This window comes from Aquarana catesbeiana, linkage group LG02 (assembly GCF_042186555.1).
Source record: "Aquarana catesbeiana isolate 2022-GZ linkage group LG02, ASM4218655v1, whole genome shotgun sequence".
Taxonomy (NCBI): domain Eukaryota; kingdom Metazoa; phylum Chordata; class Amphibia; order Anura; family Ranidae; genus Aquarana; species Aquarana catesbeiana.
Window position 1 is genome coordinate 424,970,118 of NC_133325.1, and position 19,875 is coordinate 424,989,992.

Sequence of the window (19,875 nt, forward strand, 5' to 3'; positions counted from 1 at the left end):
CTTATTAATTCATTTATTTATTGAAGTTTATTGCACATTAATGTATAGTATTTTTTGTACATTTTATACATGTCACGATACTACTTTATTAATTATATATTTATAATTTTGATAGCGCAGCGTTTTATAACTTGATTTCAGAATATAAGTTGCCCCCTGGGCTTCAAAGAGATATTCCCCAGGGAGTGCAAAGGAGGAGGATATGGCTTCTTACAGGCAAAAAAGGCAGTCCAGGGTATCATTCAAAAGGTATGGCACTCCGAAAGTTAGACAAATTTTAAAAGCTGCCCCTATTTTTACTAAAAAGGGATCCCCAGCCATTACTGATCATATGGAAACATACTTTGCATATGGAGCACACTTTAGAAATTTTAAGCATTGAAGAGGATCAGTCAAAAATGTATTTGTTACCCTGGGTATTTGAGGGTAAATACAGTATAGACAGTTTTTTGACTCTTTGCAGGCCATATATAGTAAGTCATGAAGAGAGGATAAATATAAGTGTCACAGGGAAATTGGACTCTATAGAACCATTACCGAAATCATCATAACTGACCAGTTGGACGGAAGGCCAACTACTGATTGGGCTTCTGTCTTGAAAAAGTCCAAGATTCCATCCAGAAAGGATAAGGCTTCATGTACACTGCTGCTGGTAAACGAACGTTTAGGAGCAGTTGGGCGTTTTTTTCAGCTGCCCATGAACTGTTATCTTATGAGTACATGTACACAGGGTCGTTTATAGTTGTTTATAGGCAGTTGAGTTTAAAAGCATTTTTTGGAAAGCAAAAAAATGCATTCAGGACAGATGATCAGAGGCATTTGAAACGTCTGTAACAGCTTGTAAATGCGGTAACTCACATTTAGCCACGTTTTGTTTTTTAATTTTTGAGTATTTAAAAAAAAAATGCTTCTAAACGCAAACGCAGCATTTAAACGTGGGAAAATGGACATCTTTAAATATCGGTTCCTACCTGTCAATTTTAAACCGTTCAGGAGAGGTTGTAAAACGTCACATGTACATTAATACCTTAATCTGAGGAGTCTGTGACGTGTGGTGAAATAAATTCCACTTCATAATTCACTGAAAGGCCCACAGCTCTTTAACCAAGCTAATTGCATTTTTGAGCTCACTGAATATAATGGGAGATATTATAATACCGTGGAGGTGTAGGATGCCAGTGATCACCCTGTTTTAGGCATAGTCGACACTGGATTCCAGGCTACCATCTTGTTGCAGGAACATTTTATCCAAGTCATAAATTCCGTGCACAACAAGCCAAAACTTAGAAGTTTTGATTGTTCACTGATTGGGGTAGGTGGAGATCCTTTGCTAGTCATGAGTTGTAAAGGCAGAAGGTTTTTTTATCTTAATGCATTCTATGCATTAAAATAAAAAAAACCTGTGTGTAGCAGCCTCCCCTGCACCCCCCCTAATTACTTACCTGAGCCCCATCTCTCTCCCGAGATGTCCACGAATGTCTAAGCTGTCTGGGTCACTCTTCCCGATTGGCTAGGACACAGCAGCGGCACCATTGGCTCCTGTGGCTGTCAATCAAAGTCTGTAAGCCAATCGGGAGAGAGGGAGCCGAATCAGGGCTCTGTACCTGAATGGACACACAGTGCTGTGACTCGGCTCAAGTGCCCCTATAGAAAGCTGCTGACTGTAGGGGCACTTGATAGGAGGGTGGGACCCTGAGCATCAAAGAAGGACCCGAGAAGAGGGGGATCCGGGCTGCTCTGTGCAAAACCAACTGCACAGAGGAGGTAAGTATAATGTTAAAAAAACAAAAAAAATGAGTCTTTACAATGACTTTAAATTAGGCAATAGGAAACTTAGACACCCCATTATTATTGGCAACCTCCCACACAATCGCATGATAATTGAGATAGATCCCCTTAAAAGTAATGTGGTCACAAGTCAATACCCCTAATAAATAGCTTAAAGTGTTACTAAACCCAGCACACTGCATTCATTATATCTGGTCTCCTACAGAACATGGAAATGCAATTATTTTAGTAGATATAAACTGTTAAATACCTTTTCTCATCAGCAGTATACAGGTGATACTCGAAAAATTAGAATATCGTGCAAAAGTTCATTTATTTCACTAATGCAACTTAAAAGGTGAAACTAATATATGATATAGACTCATTACATGCAAAGCAAGATAATTCAAGCTATGATTTGTTATAATTGTGATGATTATGGCTTACAGCTCATGAAAACCCCAAATCCACAATCTCAGAAAATTTGAATATTGTGAAAAGGTGCAATATTCTAGGCTCAAAGTGTCCCATTCTAATCAGTCAATTAAGCCATAACACCTGCAAAGGGTTCCTGAGCATTTAAATGGTCTCTCAGTCTGGTTCAGTAGGAATCACAATCCTGGGAAAGACTGCTGACCTGACAGTTGTGCAGAAAACCATCATTGACACCCTCTGTAAGGAGAGAAAGCCTCAAAAGGTAATTGCAAAAGAAGTTGGATGTTCCCAAAGCACATCAAAGCACATTAGTAGAAAGTTATGTGGAAGGGAAAAGTGTGGAAGTAAAGAGTGCACAAGCAGCAAGGATGACCGCAGCCTGGAGAGGATTGTCAGGAAAAGGCCATTTAAAAGTGTTGGGGACTTTCACAAGGAGTGGACTGAGGCTGGAGTCAGTGCATCAAGAGCCACCACACACAGACGATCCTGGACACGGGCTTCAAATGTCGTATTCCTCTTGTCAAGCCACTCCTGAACAACAAACAACGTCAGAAGTGTCTTACCTGGGCTAAAGAAAAACAGACCTGGTCTGTTGCTCAGTGGTCCAAAGTCCTTTTTTCTGATGAGAGTATATTTTGCATCCCATTTGGAAACCAAGGACACAGAGTATGGAGGAAGAATGGAGAGGCACATACTGCAAGATGCTTGAAGTCCAGTGTGAAATTTCCACAGTCTGTTGATTTGGGGAGCCATGTCATCTGCTGGTGTTGGTCCACTGTGCTTCATTAAGTCCAGGGTCAATGTAGCCGTCTACCAGGAGATTTTGGAGCACTTCATGCTTCCTTCCGCTGACAAGCTTTATGGAGATGTTGACTTAATTTTCCAGCAGGACTTGGGACCTGCCCACACTGCCAGAAGCACCAAAACCAGGTTCAATGACCGTGGGATTACTGTGCTTGATTGGCCAGCAAACTTGCCTGACCTGAACCCCATAGAGAATCTATGGGGCATTGCCAAGAGAAAGATGAGACATGAGACCGAACAATACAGAAGAGCTGAAGGCCGCTATTGAAGCATCCTGGTCTTCCATAAACCCTCAGCAGTGCCACAGGCTGATAGCTTCCATGCCACTCCGCATTGAGGCATTAATTGCTGCAAAAGGGGCCCAAACCAAGTACTGAGTACATATGCATGATTATACTTTTCAGAGGTCCGATATTGTTCTATGTACAATCCTTGTTTTATTGATTGCATGTAATATTCTAATTTTCTGAGATTGTGGATTTGGGGTTTTCATGAGCTGTAAGCCATAATCATCACAATTATGACAAATCACGGCTTGAACTATCTCATATATTTCACCTTTTAACTTGCATTAGTGAAATGAATGAACTTTTACACAATATTCTAATTTTTTGAGTATCACCTGTATAGCAGTCTTGTGATTTCTATCAGTTCCTGGTGAAGCTTGCAGGAGAAGTTTTCATACTGTACTGAGCTGTCCTATGAGGCTGCAGGGCTCCTGATCTGTCTGGACAATGCCAATAGGAGAGTGCATGTGATCAGCATAGGGCCAAAGAAAAGAAACTTCTCTAGAAATACACACCAAACTGAGCATGTGCAGCCTGACTCCAAAGGCTCTGTCTTATCCAGGTATGTTTTGGAGTCATAAGAGTGGAATAAGAGGAGGATCTGTTCATACAAGATCAAGCAGCCTTTTTACACAATGCAGAGGATGAATCCCTTAGGTTCCACTGTGAGTATAACAAGCATGCTTTACTGCATATACACACTGATTTTATTATTGTGGGTTTAGTGGCTTTATGCTTAAACTCTCCATTTCCGGCAACACTGCTACCAGTTGGAAGAAGGGCTGGGTTCCTTAGAAATCAATTTCAGGAATAGTCAGCTCCCTGACGTCACGGTTATACAACCTAATGATAATAGCCTTGAAGGGGATGACAGACCCAGAAAAGGAGGAAAAAGCCCAATTCTTGACAGGCGTTGAAAGGGTTAACAGTGATCTATTTATCCCTATCTGGATAAATGGTGTTAATAAAAATATGCTAAGCTCGACTTAAAACAGGAGCATAACTTTGTTAGCCACGGGCTTATAAAATGCTTGACTGAAATGGAAATGATCAGTTTCTCCACACCTCTGCGTCATTGGACTTCAGATTCTATTGGTGATTCTGAAGACTATAAATTTCATTGTCTGTGTCAATGGACACAGCAGCGGGGCTCGAGAGTGAGCACATATGAGTACCATGGGGGCACTGGACAGAGAGAAGGGGCCAGGAGCACCAGCGGGATACCTGCGAAGGGGAGGTTCACGGCTGGTCAAATTATCCCTACAACAAAGCCCAATGGTGTCACACACGGGTTCATTTCTTAGGCCACAGTCACCTCGGGAAGGTCTAAACCCTTAAAAAAAAAAAAAAAACTGGTTGAGGCAGTGCTAAATTGTAAAGAATGGTTAATTATTTGCATAAGTTCCTAGACAATTACGCCAAAATAGGCAAACCATTATTACAGCTACTGAAGAAAGATGAAGAATGGTTGTGGGGTACCATGACTAGATTTCCCCAGGAGAGGCGCCAGGTGCAGGGTCGATCCTGGGCAGGTGCTAAGGCGGGGGGGGGTCTGAGGTGCCGCACATTTGGGGGTGTCAGGCCGGCGTCGCCCGCTGTAACCAATTTAATTTGAATCTCCGGGTGACCGCCGTCACACAAGTCCCGACTACTAGTTTGGCGCCTTTGATAGACAGCACACTTGTCCAATGCCATGACGTGTGCTGTCTATCGTAGGTAGGAGCCAACCCAGGAGGCGGTACGTGTGCGATGGCCGGCACCTGGCGATTCAAATTAAAGCTGTTAGTGGGTGATGCCGGCCTGTGTGATGATGCCAGCTCTCCTCTCTGATCCCCTGCACAGGTGAGGCTGCATTGCTGGGCACAGGTGAGGCTGCATTGCTGGCTGCATTGCTGGGCACTGGTGAGGCTGCATTGCTGGGCACTGGTGAGGCTGCATTGATGTGCACTCCTGAGACCTGCATTCTTTATGTAGTGCACTCCTGAGCCCTTGCATATGTGTGGCTGCAGGGCGGGGAAAGCCTCCAGAATAGCTCGGGTGGGTTTGAGCTCTTCTTTGAACACACTCGAGCGCTTCGTGCCCCTCGCCACTGGCTTCCTTTACCAATCCAAGGGAAGTTGAGAGAGGTGGCAGGGATCAGGGCCACTGCACCTTCCTTGCACCACTTTGCATATAAAACTTCTTTAAACCCCTACCCTGGAGCTTTATGGCCCTCATGCAGGCTATTACTAGCTGCAAAACCACGCTGACTGAAAAAAAATTGATCTCCTGCAAACTGACTTTGGGCTAAGGAGAGATATGGATAGATTCTGTGAGCGGTTGGGGGAGGCAGAGAGGCGTGTGGGTGAACTGGAGGATTCTGCTCGAGACCAACGGGCCTCAATACATACCCTGCAGGTAAATATGAAGGCCTTGGAGTCCCGCGTAGAGGATAGTGAGAACTGGAGCCGAAGAAATAACCTACGGGTGGTTGGCCTACCGGAGGGAGCTGAGGGGCAGGATCCCGCTGCCTTCATGGGACACCTCCTCCGCATGCTCCTTCCCCCTCAATTTGTAGTGGAAAGTGTCCACAGGATGCCGCCTGTACATGGCCCACAGGGCTCCCCACCTTGCACCTTTATATTTTGGCTGCTGAACTTCAGAGACCGGGATCTCGCACAAGGTAGAGAAACTGTGTTTTGAGAATACAAAGCTTATGCTCTTCCCGGACTATTCCGTTGAAACACAGAGGCTGTGCAGAACCTTCGACCATGTCCAGGCTCCTCTTCGTACCAGAGGGCTAAAATATAGCATGCTGTTGCTGACCCATCTTCGCGTCGTGGATGGGGAGTCTACTAAATACTTTACTTCTCCTGAGGATGCTTCCCAGTGGCTTGATAACCTGCCTAGAGCGTGGTAAATATACCTGGAGGCCTATATCTTTGCTTCTTCACTGGTTCTCTTTTTTTTTTACCCCCTGTTGTTCACGCCACTTTGGGGCCTATAGTTTACGACTGGTGCACTTTCCCCTGCCTAATTGCTCATGGCTGCCTGCATAGTGTTCCTCATCATTGAGAGTAGCTTCCACTGAACAAATGTGCATTTTCATTATAGATCGCAAAACAGCAAGAGTACCGCATTCTGAACCCTACTTCAGAGGCAGCCTCTGTTCACGGACCCAGGCCACCCAAAGCTTATCAAACTTTTTCAGGAAGTTCCGTATTGGGTCAAAGGGTACCTTCAGCTTGCCTATGGAGTTTATGACTTTTTGGAAGGGAGTAGTGCAGGTTAAAAATTCTATAGGCAAGCAGAGGATACCCCTTGACCCAATACGGAACTGCCTGAAAAGTTTGATAAGTTTTGGGCGACCTGGGTCCATGAACGGAGGCTGCTTCTGGAGTAGGGTTCAGAATGCGGTACTCTTGCTGTTTTGCGATCTATATTGAAAATGCACATTTGTTCAATGGAATCTACTCTCAATGATGTGGAACACTATGGAGCAGGCCTCCCCTCCCCCCCCCTCCCTTTCCCAGGTAAAAACGTGACGCTTCCCCCCCCCCCCTTTTTTTTTTTTTCTACACCTGGTTCCGGTTCAGTACACTCTTGTCATCAGATTGCTTTTAACTTCACTTGAATAACAGTGTTATATATTGATATTGATCTGACATGTTCCTTATTGGTGTTCTGAGACTGCACCACTGCTTTGATTTTGTTTGTATTGTAAAAACTGAATTAACTTTATGTTAAAAAAAAAAAAAAAGGATTGTAAATGCGGACCTCGAAGGGTGATATCCAACAATGTGTGGTCCCACTTAAATTTCTAATGTTGCAGCATGCCCATGACGCTCCTACTTCTGGGCATCGCATAGAAATAATCACATATGAGATGCTTGGGGATTACGCCTACTGACCTCATATGCTACGTGATGTGAAGGCATACTGCAAAGGCTGCTTAAAATGCTCCCAATTTCAGCCTACTGCATTGACCCATAGAGCACCTCTCCAGAAAAGGGGGATATGTATGCCTTGGTCAGACCTTCAAATGGTTTATATTGGACCTGTAACTAAGGCTCCATTCACATCTCTGCCTTCTAAATCACGGGGGGAATTGCCGCGATTCTGCCTGCAATTCGAAATAGCGGCAAATCATGAGATGCCGTGCCTTCTCTGTGACTTCCAATGGTACCCCAATCGCGGTGCGATTTTATGGCGATTCGGCGGGCTGCAATCGCAGTAAGCACAAGAGCTTCTTTTGGGCGACAGGTGTCCCGTGATTCTGTTTGTGCGATTTTACAGTGATTGTTGCCCGCCAAATCGTGGTAAGATCGTGCTACGATTGGGGTGCCTTTTGGAAGTCCTAGGGAACACGGGCGTCCCGCGATTTGCCCATATTTCGAATCGCGGGCAGAATTCCGCCCGCGATTCAGAACTCGGAGATGTTAATGGAGCCTTAGTCTTCACGAGGAAATCGATACATGTTAACAGTTACATGTTTATTTACCAAGTATGTAGAATGTATTATGGCACCAAACAACCGCTTTGATACACGTGCTGCTTTATTAACTAATCATATCTTTTCACGTTTCAGTCTTCCCCAGAGGATAGAATCTGATAGGGACTCATATTTCACTAGTGAAGTGTGATAACCAAACAATGGAAATTATTGGGCGTTAAAAGGAAACTGCATATCAGCCAGCCTCTAGTGGTGGAGTAGAACGGTACAATCAAACTTGTTTGAAATTTGTTAAGGAAAGAGGCAAAGACTGAGATGTAGAACTTCCACTGGTCGTGATGGCCTTAAAGGGGTTGTAAACTTGTGTTTTTTCACCTTAATGCATCGTATGGCACCTGGCAGTGAACGCCCCCCCCCCCCCCCGTTTTATTTACCTGAGCCCTGGAACTTCATCCGGCGGGGACGTGCTCTTCCTCTGCCCGGGGTTATCAGGTCTTGATTGGATAGATTGATAGCAGCGCAGCCATTGGCTCCCGCTGCTGTCAATCAAATCCAATGACACAGACTCTGGGGGAGCAGGGCCCGAGTCATACATTCGGCGGCTATGGACACGAATGATGGATTCGGGAGCATGCCCGCAAGGTAACCCCCTGGGAGAGCGCTTCTCCTAGGGGCTTATCTGATGTGGGGAGGAGCCACAAGAGCCGCCGAGGGACCCCAGAAGACGGTGTTCGGGGCCACTCTGTGCAAAACGAGCTGCACAGTGGAGGTATGAGATGTTTGTTTGTTTTTTTTAAATGAAGCTTTACAATCACTTTAAGGTAAAATCTACGGTCATAAAAAATTTGCCTTTTAAACTAATAACCGGAAGACGAGTGGTATTGCCCCAACACTTACTGTAACGCACTACAGATCAAAATGTGATTAATGCGGCCACAACATACCAATACATAGAGGATTTGCGTAAACATTTACAATATGCCTTTGCCCTTTCCCAGCAAAATCCTAGAAGAAGCAGCAACTAGTGCTAAGACATACATAAAACCACCAAGACGGAATATGAGATTGGTGACAAAGTCTATCTATACAACCTTGCAAGAGACCAGGTCAAGGAATGGAAACTCCTTGAGTCCTGGAAAGGTCCATTTAACACTGTTGACATAATTTCCCCCCTGGCATATAAAATACATATTCCCCGGAATAGTAGTCAGTGAGAGATGGGGGCACATAAATCAATTACACGCTTGCCGTCCCAAATCACAATTCCAGTTGTAGGAAGACTAAGCAACATACTCCTCCCTGGAAATTTTAAGATCATAATTGGTATCCTGGCAAGTAAAAGTGACTTTACGTATTGCCTTGCAGGGCTATATATATATATATATATATATATATATATATTTGTGACAGAGAGAGGCCCTGTCACTATAAGTTTGAAGGAAAAGGTGACCCAGGAGTCGCATTAAGGGTTTGCATCTCTGCAGATTCTGTAGTTCTGAATTCGGGACATTCAATCCTGGGTCCAGGTTTTGCTAGAGGCCTTCAACCTGGCTCACTACACAGGTGTGCAGGGTCATTATATATTCAGGTCAAAGAATTGCTCAAGGCTCTCATTTTGGAGACCGCTTCCAGTTTGGAGACGGAAGGTCTTATCTGGGGTCAGAGGGTCCAGCCAGAAGCCGCGAGACAGCAGGTCTCGGTCCCAGGTGTCAGGTCAGCTCCTATCAGGGGTGTCAGGAGAACCCCAATTCTTAGACCAGAGGTGGGCCAAGCAGGGCACTGCGACTGAAGGCTAGAGAGCCAAGTGTTCTGAGAGAGCTGAATGACACAGTCAAAGGACTGGTAAGAGGAGCAGCCGTGCTGCCAACACGTAAGCCAGGTGGCTTGGTATTTTCGTTAATTCATGTTATGTGGAAGAATCCGCTGCATGGGCAACTGATGTATAAGTGAACTTTCCTTCTTTTAAATAAAAGTGGGCTACCATGCCCTTAAAATACAGTTTTGGACTGGCGTACTCACTGGAAACGCACCTACCGCTTGAGTCTGATCACCCCAATCTTACAATATATACAGTATCTCACAAAAGTGAGTGCACCCCTCACATTTTTGTAAATATTTTATTCTATCTTTTCATGTGACAACACTGAAGAAATGACACTTTGCTACAATGTAAAGTAGTGAGTGTACAGCTTGAGTGTATAACAGTGTAAATTTGCTGTCCCCTCAAAATAACTCATCACACAGCCATTAATGTCTAAACCGCTGGCAACAAAAGTGAGTACACCCCTAAGTGAAAATGTCCAAATTAGGCCCAAAGTGTCAATATTTTGTGTGGCCACCATTATTCTTCAGCACTGCCTTAATCCTCTTGGGCATGGAGTTCACCAGCGCTTCACAGGTTGCCACTGGATTCCTCTTCCACTCCTCCATGACGACATCGCGGAGCTGGTGGATGTTAGAGACCTTGCGCTCCTCCACCTTCCATTTGAGCATGCCCCACAGATGCTCAATAAGGTTTAGGTCTGGGGACATGCTTGTCCAGTCCATCATCTTTACCCTCAGCTTCTTTAGCAAGGCAGTGGTCATCTTGGAGGTGTGTTGGGGTCGTTATCATGTTGGAATACTGCCCTGTGGCCCAGTCTCTGAAGGGAGGGGATCATGCTCTGTTTCAGTATGTCACAGTACATGTTGGCATTCATGGTTCCCTCAATGAACTGTAGCTCCCCAGTGCCGGCAGCACTCATGTAGCCCCAGACCATGACACTCCCACCACCATGCTTGACTGTAGGCAAGACACACTTGTCTTTGTACTCCTCACCTGGTTGCCGCCACACACGCTTGACACCATCTGGACCAAATAAGTTTATCTTGGTCTCATCAGACCACAGGATATGGTTCCAGTAATCCATGTCCTTAGTCTGCTAGTCTTCAGCTTTCAAAATGGGGATTTCTTATGTTCGGCTCCCATAGACTTCAATGGAGATCACGTTTCAAAGCCAAACTTTTCCCCTAATCGTGAGTTCTGCTGCGAACTGAACAGGGGGGTGGTTATACTCATTGGTAGATGTTCAATCTTAGTTGCAAGAGTCTCAGATTCCCAGTGTCTTAGAGCTCACACACCCCCAAAACATCAGTGAGCCACCACCATTGTCAGGAAAGGTCTCCTCCACTGGTAATATTGATCATTTGGCGTGCAGTACTGAGGTCCACCAGCAGGTGTCTCCTGGCAGTTTGGAGCTGTCAGAAGAGCTTTTTCCTGCTGATATTCTGTCACCTTTGGGCCGCAGTACTGGCGTCTACCAGCGGAGGAATCCTGGCAGTGTAGAGCAGGTATTCCCCTCTGCAGACAGGTGTCACCTGACCTTAATTAGCAGCTGCAGTATGAATACCTGGCAAGTGCACACTCATGTTGCCCTGGTATTGTCCTTGAGCCCTAACCTGCAGCCTGTATCCTGTTACCCTGATCCCTGAACCTGAAGCCTGATTCCTGATTCCTGGAACCTGTTGATCCTGTTACCTGAACCCTGAACCTTGTACCTGACCCGTCCCTCCTGTGATCCATCCATCCTCTCTGGTCCTGTTGTTTCCCTTCCCAGCTACTGATCTCCTGTTTATGACCCTGGCCTGGCTTGACTATGATTCTGGTACTCCCTTTTGCTACATATGCTGGTTGTGTATTAACACTGTTTGGTTGTTTGGTTTGTTCACTCTGTATTGGTGGTGTGTTCACATGTATATGCATTTACCTTAATAAACTTACTTTCACCTATTTATGTCTGGTTCACTCTGTTGCAGTCCACACAGTTCTGGTCTTATCTGGTATATGACAACCATGCTTCACAGAGGGGATAGTATTCTTGTCACTATAGGCCTTGTTGACCCCACTCCAAACATAACGTTCATAGTTGTGCCCATAAAGCTCAATTTTGTTCTTGTCACTCCAGAATGCAGTGTGCCAGAAGCTATGAGGCATGTCAAGGCGTTGGGCATATTATAACCAGGCTTTTTTGTGGCATTGGCGCAGTAAAGACTTCTTTCTGGCAACTCGACCATGCAGCTCATTTTTGTTCAAGTATTGTTTCTGTGCTCCTTAAAACAACCACACAGACTTTCTCCTGAGGTTACCTGTGAGTGTTTCTTTGTATCCTGATCAATTCTTCTGGCAGCTGTAGCTGCAATCTTTCTTGGTCTACCTGATCTTGGCTTGGTATTGAGAGATCCCCGAATTTTCCACTTCTCAACAAGTGAGCAAACAGTACTGACTACCATATTCAAGGCTTTGGATATCTTTTTATATCCTTTTCCATCTTTATAAAGTTATATTACCTTGTTATGCAGGTCTTTTGACAGTTCTCTTCTGCTCCCCATGGCTCAGTATCTAGCCTGCTCAGTGCATCCACATGAGAGCTAACATACACATTGACTATTTATACACAGACACTAATTGCAATTTAAAAGTCCACAGATGTGGGAAATGAACCTTTAATTGCCATTTTAACCTGTGTGTCACCTTGGGTGTCTGTACCAAGGCCAAACATTCCAGGGTATGTAAACTTCTGATCAGGGCCATTTGGGTGATTTCTGTTATTCTGATTTAAAAAGGAGCCAAACAACTATGTGATATAGTCAATTTGTATTAGTATGTCATAAATTTAAAAGCTTGGCACCTGGATAAAATATATCCTTTCAGCACTTCCAAAACTTCTATTTTCAATTTTAGATCTGGCAGGTATGGGTAGAAATAAGCTGGAAAATTATATGGTGCTATGGAGACCTCCAGTGGTTACATTAAGTATGACAAGAAAACAGAGAATTGGCAACTTGTAACAGCAGTTTCAAATTAAATATTGCAGCATGTTTACAAGGTAGATGCTAACAACATTTTCTTTATTTGTAAAGTATATTTAAAAACAAGAACTGTGGTTTCCTCAGATCAATGTATAAAACTGTAGCATTGAAACACTGTTAATACTGTTTAATGAAATGAAAGTAAGCCTGTTTTTTTGCTGGCTATTTTCTTTTCTTTGTGGAATTTTACAAGTGTGACGAGTGCAGTTAGCAGCATGGTGCTATACTGCAATATCAAGATATGTCCCAAACAGGGGGGGACCAAGAAAAGATGGGGCTCACTGAAGAGCAATACACAGTGTGAGTCAATTATCAAAAATGTATTGATGTGGTACAAAAAATAAAACATGTGGATAAAAGAGTATAAACCGAATGCTATACTACCCTTGGTACAGACTGTTGCGTGGCCTTAAGGGGTCAGTCGAAGCAACCACAGACTGGGGGGACAAAATAACATATAACAAATGACAAACAACAGCGTCCGGACGCCAAGGAAATTGATGTCTGCCCAGCCGTCCATCAATGGGAGATGTCCAGCGTTTGCTGACTATAGCCGCTAGGCTGACATCAATCCCCGGGGGGGGGGGGGGGGGGGACTCGAGCCAACAGAGGGGTGGGGGAGGGGCCACAGGGAAGAACGGGAATAGGGGCACTGATTATCCAGTATAAACTGTGCGTATGTTGTCTATAAACAGCGCTGAGCAGGTTGAAGCAACTGATCATGTATAAGTGATGGCAAAGTTCATCGGTGTGTATATAACACTGTGCATATATCCTGGTTGGGAGATGTTAAGTCAGTATTAGGCACCGTAGATAACCATGCTAGTGGTAAACAGACAATGAAGGTAACCTAGTACATTACTACTTCTGGGTCATGGGTAAATACCATCAGATACTTCCGAGGTGGTTCACGCCTTCCACTATGTTCTGCTTCCACTGGATGCTTGTAACATTGAGATAATGTTACTCAAAAGAGCGCTGTGTTGGTGGGAAGATGAAAGTCCATGGATGTGTACCTATGATTCCTCCCTTGTAGTGGCCCTGACCTACCGGTCATGTTCCATCCCTCTGTGTGCGGGCCCGCAAACCCCTGTGGGGGATGATGCCGTGACGTGATGCCCGGAGGGAACTGACGTCAACGCGTTTCATATTACAGGGATGTGTAGCTTCATCTGGACATCAATTTCCTTGGCGTCCGGACGCTGTTGTTTGTCATTTATTATATGTTATTCTGTCCCCCCAGTCTGTGGTTGCTTCGACTGATCCCTTGAGGCCAGCCGACAATCTGTACCAAGGGTAGTATAGCATTTGGTTATACTCTTTTATCCACATGTTTTATTTCTTGTACCACATCAATAAATTTGTAATAATTGACTCACACTGTGTATTGCTCTTCAGTGAGTCCCATCTTTTCTTGCCCCCCCCCCCCGTTTGGGACATATTTTGATATTGCAGTTTTTCAGGGGCTGAAGAACAATCACGATCTCTCAGGTACATAAAATATATATACATGTTAAATCAAGCCTTTTTTGTCCATATTTGTTATGCATGGTGCTATACTGGTCCAGGGCTGTTGCACTTCTTATGGCACCCAGACTCTAAGGACATCTTTTTCTTTACTTGTGCCTTCCTCTCCCTCTTACACACTTAGATAATTTTCCCCCATTTTGGGCTTTATTAGCTATTTTATTGCTGTACCACAAGACAAAAATGATGTTGGGCCCCACTGCTTCCTGGGATGTCCACATCACACAACACAGGAGGCAATATTTTACAGAGGGGAGCATGTGTGCTCTGAGATTATGCACGTGTGTGCACACATGCCACAGATTATTGGGATCTGTGACATATCTGTAAATGTGCAGGATTATTTCCATACATGCACACACAAGCCATGGGTCTATGACTCCACCGCAGGTTTATCCTCATCAGCTCCAGCTTCTTGGGTTCATGAGTAGCCAAAGCCTTGTCCCACAGTTTGGGCCTTGTTATATTGCTAGCACGCAGCTGCAGCATACCTATGCAAAAAAACAGTGGGAACAGTACTGCTACAGGTGTCCCAGCTCATACTCTCCCAGTTCCAGGGGCATCTACTTAGTATCCTCTGAGGGAACTGAAACCTGCTATGTGTCCTGTAGTTATACAGTCTACATGATTAACTTCTTCTTCAGCTCCAACAGGTGAGACTGAGTCCCTACCCTGGTGTCAGGGGCCTTTACTGTGGTCACTTTGTGGCCAGTTTCACCTGGTTCCTTGTGGATACTGACCACAGAGGTTCTAAGCGCACTCCAGCACCAGCCCCTGCAGGGCTGATCTTCCAGAAGCCTTGGAACAGGCTGAGCTACCAGTCACTTTGACCATCTGTGATCCAGATTCAGAGTCCCAACAGTTTATTTCTGAAGGGAACTTTTGATGTGCTACAGTCTCCTGCTATCAGAATTATAAGGGATCGTTATCTTATTAATGCAGTGCATACTACCCTGCATCTGCTGGCTCCAGGGCCATCTTTAAGGCAGGGCAAAAGGGGAAGCTGCCCTGGGCCCTGTCATTGTTGTGGGGCCCAAAGCAGCTGCCTCATACTTGCCAACTATCCCAGTTTAAATTCCCTTGTCCCTTGAGGTTTTAATCCCGTGCTGTGTCCTGATATCTCAGTGTGAAGTTCTGTTACTAATGCTGCCCAGCTCTGCCCTATTGTTGTGTACAGATGACTCACCTGCAGACCCTGTGTTTACATGTAAATACCGGCATTGATGTGTAAATAGCAGCCATTCATATGTAAATATTGGCAGAACAGCAGCATTCATATGTAAATAGAGGTGGTATTCATATGTATATCATGCTCCCCTGAGGTAATATGCACCATCACCTATACTGAATGCTGCCCACTGGGGAGATAAAGGGGCATGCTTGAAAGTCCTGTCTACAGTTGTGGTCATTAAGCCTACCATCAGCCTGTTCTGCAAAGGTAAGTGAATTAGTGGGGGGGAGGATAGTGTGGGGTGTGCAGAGGTAGGCAGAGAAGGAATTACAGTTTGGGGTGCACAGGAGAGCAAGGAGGGGATGTATGGAGGTAAGGAAGGTGGGTGCAAAGATGAGCAGAGGAGGCAGGTAGAGTTAAAGGGGGGAGGGGGATTGGAGTGGAGAGGATGGGGGAGGTTTGGGGTGCAGAGGTTAGCATGGGTTTTAGGATGCAAAGGTGTACCGACGGTGGATAAAGATGTAGGTCACATGTAGGGCAGCCCATTCATTTCAATGGGCTGCTCTATGCGCTACAAATGCCGAAGAATGTCCCAAACCCTTTTTCAAAATCACACGGTGCCAAGGCACATGTCAGCAGGGCCGGATTTCCCACAAGGCCACCGAGGCCAGGCCTCGGGGCGGCAGTGGTACAGGGGCGGCGCCGCCCCCCACACTAACATCAGCATGCAGTGCACCCGGGCGCCAGAGAGGAGGGGGCGCTGAAGCGCTAGAGTGCTCCTCTCCCTCCTCCTCCTCTCTGTGTCCAGACTGAGGCGGCTCCCTCCGCAGGTCACCGCCGCCACCGCTGTGTTTTTCGCTGCTCAAGCCCGTCCCCCCTCCCTCCTCCTGTCAGAGAAAGAGAGCAGCCGCCGGAGATCGGAGCGGCTGGTCTCTGTGCGGGGGGGGGGCGTGTTCTCCTCTGTCTCTCACTCCCGCCCAAGCCTGTGCCTGTCTCCATCTGTTCTGTTGTACACACTTGGAGGGGAGGTTGTCCTGGGGGGTCTGTACTAATGGAGGGGGGGTTGTCCTGGGATGTCTGTACTAGTGAAGGGGGGGTTTGTACTAATGGAGGGGGGTTTGTCCTGTGGGGTCTGTACTAATGAAGGGAGGGGTGGTTTGTCCTGAGGGGGGGTCTGTGCTAATGGAGGGGGTGGGGGTTGACCTGGGGGGTTGTACTAATGGAGGGGGGTTTGTCCTGGGGGGGTCTGTACTAATGAAGGGAGGGGTGGTTTGTCCTGGTGGGGGTCTGTTTTAATGGAGGGGGGTTGTCCTGGGATGTCTGTACTAGTCAAGGGGGGGGTTTGTACTAATGGAGGGGGGTTGTCCTGGGGGGTTTGTACTAATGAAGGGGGGTTTTGTCCTGGGGGGGTCTGTACTAATGAAGGGAGGGGCGGTTTGTCCTTGGGGGGGTCTGTGCTAATGGAGGGGGTGGGGGTTGACCTGGGGGGGGTTTGTACTAATGGAGAGGGGGTTTTCCTGGGGGGGTTTGTACTAATGGAGGGGGGTTTGTCCTGGGGGGGTCTGTACTAATGAAGGGAGGGGTGGTTTTGTCCTGGGGGGGTTTGTACTAATGGAGGGGGGTAGACCTGGGGGGGTTTGTACTAATGGAGGGGGGTTGTCCTGGGGGGGTTTGTACTAATAGAGGGACATTTGTCCTGGGGGGGTCTGTACTAATGAAGGGAGGTGGGTTTGTCCTGGGGGGGTCTGTACTAATGAAGGGAGGTGGGTTTGTCCTGGGGGGGTCTGTACTAAGGGAGGGGGGTTTGTCCTGGGGGGGTCTGTACTAATGAAGGGAGGGGTGGTTTGTCCTGGGGGGTCTGTACTAATGAAGGGAGGGGTGGTTTGTCCTGGGGGGGTTTGTACTAATGGAGGGGGGTAGACCTGGGGGGGTTTGTACTAATGGAGGGGGGTAGACCTGGGGGGGTTTGTACTAATGGAGGGGGGTTGTCCTGGGGGAGGTTTGTACTAATAGAGGGGCGTTTGTCCTGGGGGGTCTGTACTAATGAAGGGAGGTGGGTTTATCCTGGGGGGGGTCTGTACTAAGGGAGGGGGGTTGTCCTGGGGGGGTCTGTACTAATGAAGGCAGGGGGGTTTGTCCTGGTGGGGGTCTGTACTAATGGTGGGGGGGTTTGTCCTGGGGGGGAGGGTCTGTACTAATAGAAGGGGGTGGTTTGTCCTGGGGGGGTCTACACCCAGGAAAGTACACCCAGGGCTCCAGAGGGAGAGGGCAGTGCTGAGGGAACACCATCAGAGAGAGAACCCCGCTGCCCTGCGCCACCAGAGGGAAAGCCACACAGCCTTGCGCCATCCCTGGCGGAGAAAGGAATGGAGTCATTGCAGGAATACAGATCTGGGTGCTACCCAACGGAGTCGCCACGGGCAATTCAGAGTGAGCTGACAGGTGAGAGGGCCGATCGGCCATTATCTACTAATGTCCATAGGAACTGCAGTCTCTGACCATCTCCTGTATCATGTCTGCCGTCTCTGACCATCTCCTGTACTATGATTGCAGTCTCTGACCATCTCTTGTATCATGTCTGCAGTCTTTGACCGTATTATGTCTGGGGGCTCTTTCTGGTGGTGGTGGGGGGGGGGGGGCGGCATTGAAGGGCCCGGCCTTGGGGCGGCAAAGGGAGTAAATCCGGGCCTGCATGTCAGCAGATGCGTGAGAGTGTCATTAACAATTAATGGCACTGCTGTGTATCTGCTAAAGGGCAGCACATTTCTGTGGTGTCAGGAAAGTGAATTTGCGTGCGTTCCTAACACACAAATGTGAACGCAGGCTAAATGTCTCAGTTACATTGGTGGTCAGTGTAAATCTTCTCACTACATTGGTGCTTGGTGTAGAATCCTTTCATTCATAATAGTGGCCAGTGTGAATGTCCCCCATTGGTGGTCAGTGTAAATCCCTCCTTTCATTAGTGGTTACTATGAATGCTTCTGTTACATTAGTGATCAGTGTAAACCTCTATTACATTAGTGGTCAGTGTAAACCCCTTTCTTTAATCGTACATCACAGGACACAGAGCCATAGTAATTACTATGTGGGTTATAGTCCACCTTCAGGTACTGGACACTGTCACATATCTAAACAGGAAGTTGCCTCCCTATATAACCCCTCCCATACCGGGAGCATCTCAGTTTTTTTGCCATTTTCTAAGGTGTTGGTCACGAGTGAAGATGTGCTGTGCTGAGCTCCACTGGAGCAATCCTTGCTGGGGCTAGCTATGCAGCCAGTCCATTCAAAGTGTCTTTTAGGCCAAATTGAATGGTGCTTGGGCCTCGTATCTGAAGAAACAAGGTTTTGCTTGTAAACGCTTCTCTTTTTAGAGAGCTGGACCCCGGGACCCAGTACTTTTGGTATTAAGGCCATAAAGTTCTACTAGCGGGGTGCTATTACAGGTCCAGTTGTGGATTCCCCGAGGGTCCCCAGTTCCTGAAGGTATGTTAATGGAACCCACCGTGAAGGCTGAAGATTGGGTCTGTTGGTTTTACCACAGAAAACCCTGCGCCGGGAAAGGTAAGTGGAGTTTTCTAAGGAATTTTTAAATTTTCTTATGAAATGTCTCTTTTAAAGAAAATGTAATGCCTAAGTGTCACCACCGGGGGCTATATGGAGCACGTACCTTCTCATGCTTTGCTCAGAGATCACGTTGTGTCACAGAAGCAGCAGACTTTTTTTCCTCCGGCTAGCAGACAGACCTCCGGTAAGTTTGGGGGGTTTTTCTTCCTCCAGACACCCCCACCTGGGATGAACTCTTCCCCTCTTCATGAGGCTGAGTATAAGGGAGAACTAAAAACGATCATGCGGTCCTCTTTCATCGCCCCTACACGGCGGCGGCTTCCAGGTCTCCTCCACGCCACCCCTCCATCCCTCTCTCACTCACTCACCAAAGTATGGTCACCACATTCAACTACCTGGAATATCTAGGTCGGATTCTCAGCCCAGGAGAAATCTTCTTTAAAACCATGAAAAGGGCTAAGATAATTGGGTCTGGCAAAGATCAGCACCATAAAGGAACTGATTTAGGTGGCCAAAGCAAGATGAATTCTTCTATTCAGCTTGGCATGAGGTTGTTGGGAAAGATGGTGGCTTCATTCGAGGCTGTTCCTTATGCTCAGTTTCATTCGAGACTGCTGCAAAACATTATCCTATCAGCTTGGAACAAAGAGTTCAAGCTCTAGATTCCCAATGTGTCTGACTCCAAAGCCTATGGCCACATCACCCTAAAAGCACCCGATCTCATCTGATCTTGGAGGCTAAGCAGGGTCGGGCCTGGTTAGTACCCGGATGGATCACCTGGAAATACCAGGTACTGTAGGCTGGGTACGCCGGAACCTCAGTTTATGGTTAATATCCAAAAATCTGCAAGGGAAAAATCCTTCCTTCGGTTACCACGGAAGTGGCCCAGATCAGAAATGACCTTGCCCATTATCATTCTAGAAATTCAGGCAGAGCACTTGGTTCTGAGGGCCTGAACGTTTAGTTTACGGTATTGTCCTGCCAGGATTCAATCCTACTATGCCACAGCAATGGCCTAATATTAATCACCAAGGGGGCAC

The 19,875-nt window shown here is 46.5% G+C and overlaps 1 pseudogene; it reads left to right on the forward strand.

Annotated features, from left to right (window-relative positions):
* Positions 1 to 19,521: 19,521 nt before the first annotated feature.
* On the forward strand, positions 19,522 to 19,637 carry LOC141130953 (5S ribosomal RNA; annotated as a pseudogene).
* Positions 19,638 to 19,875: the final 238 nt, after the last annotated feature.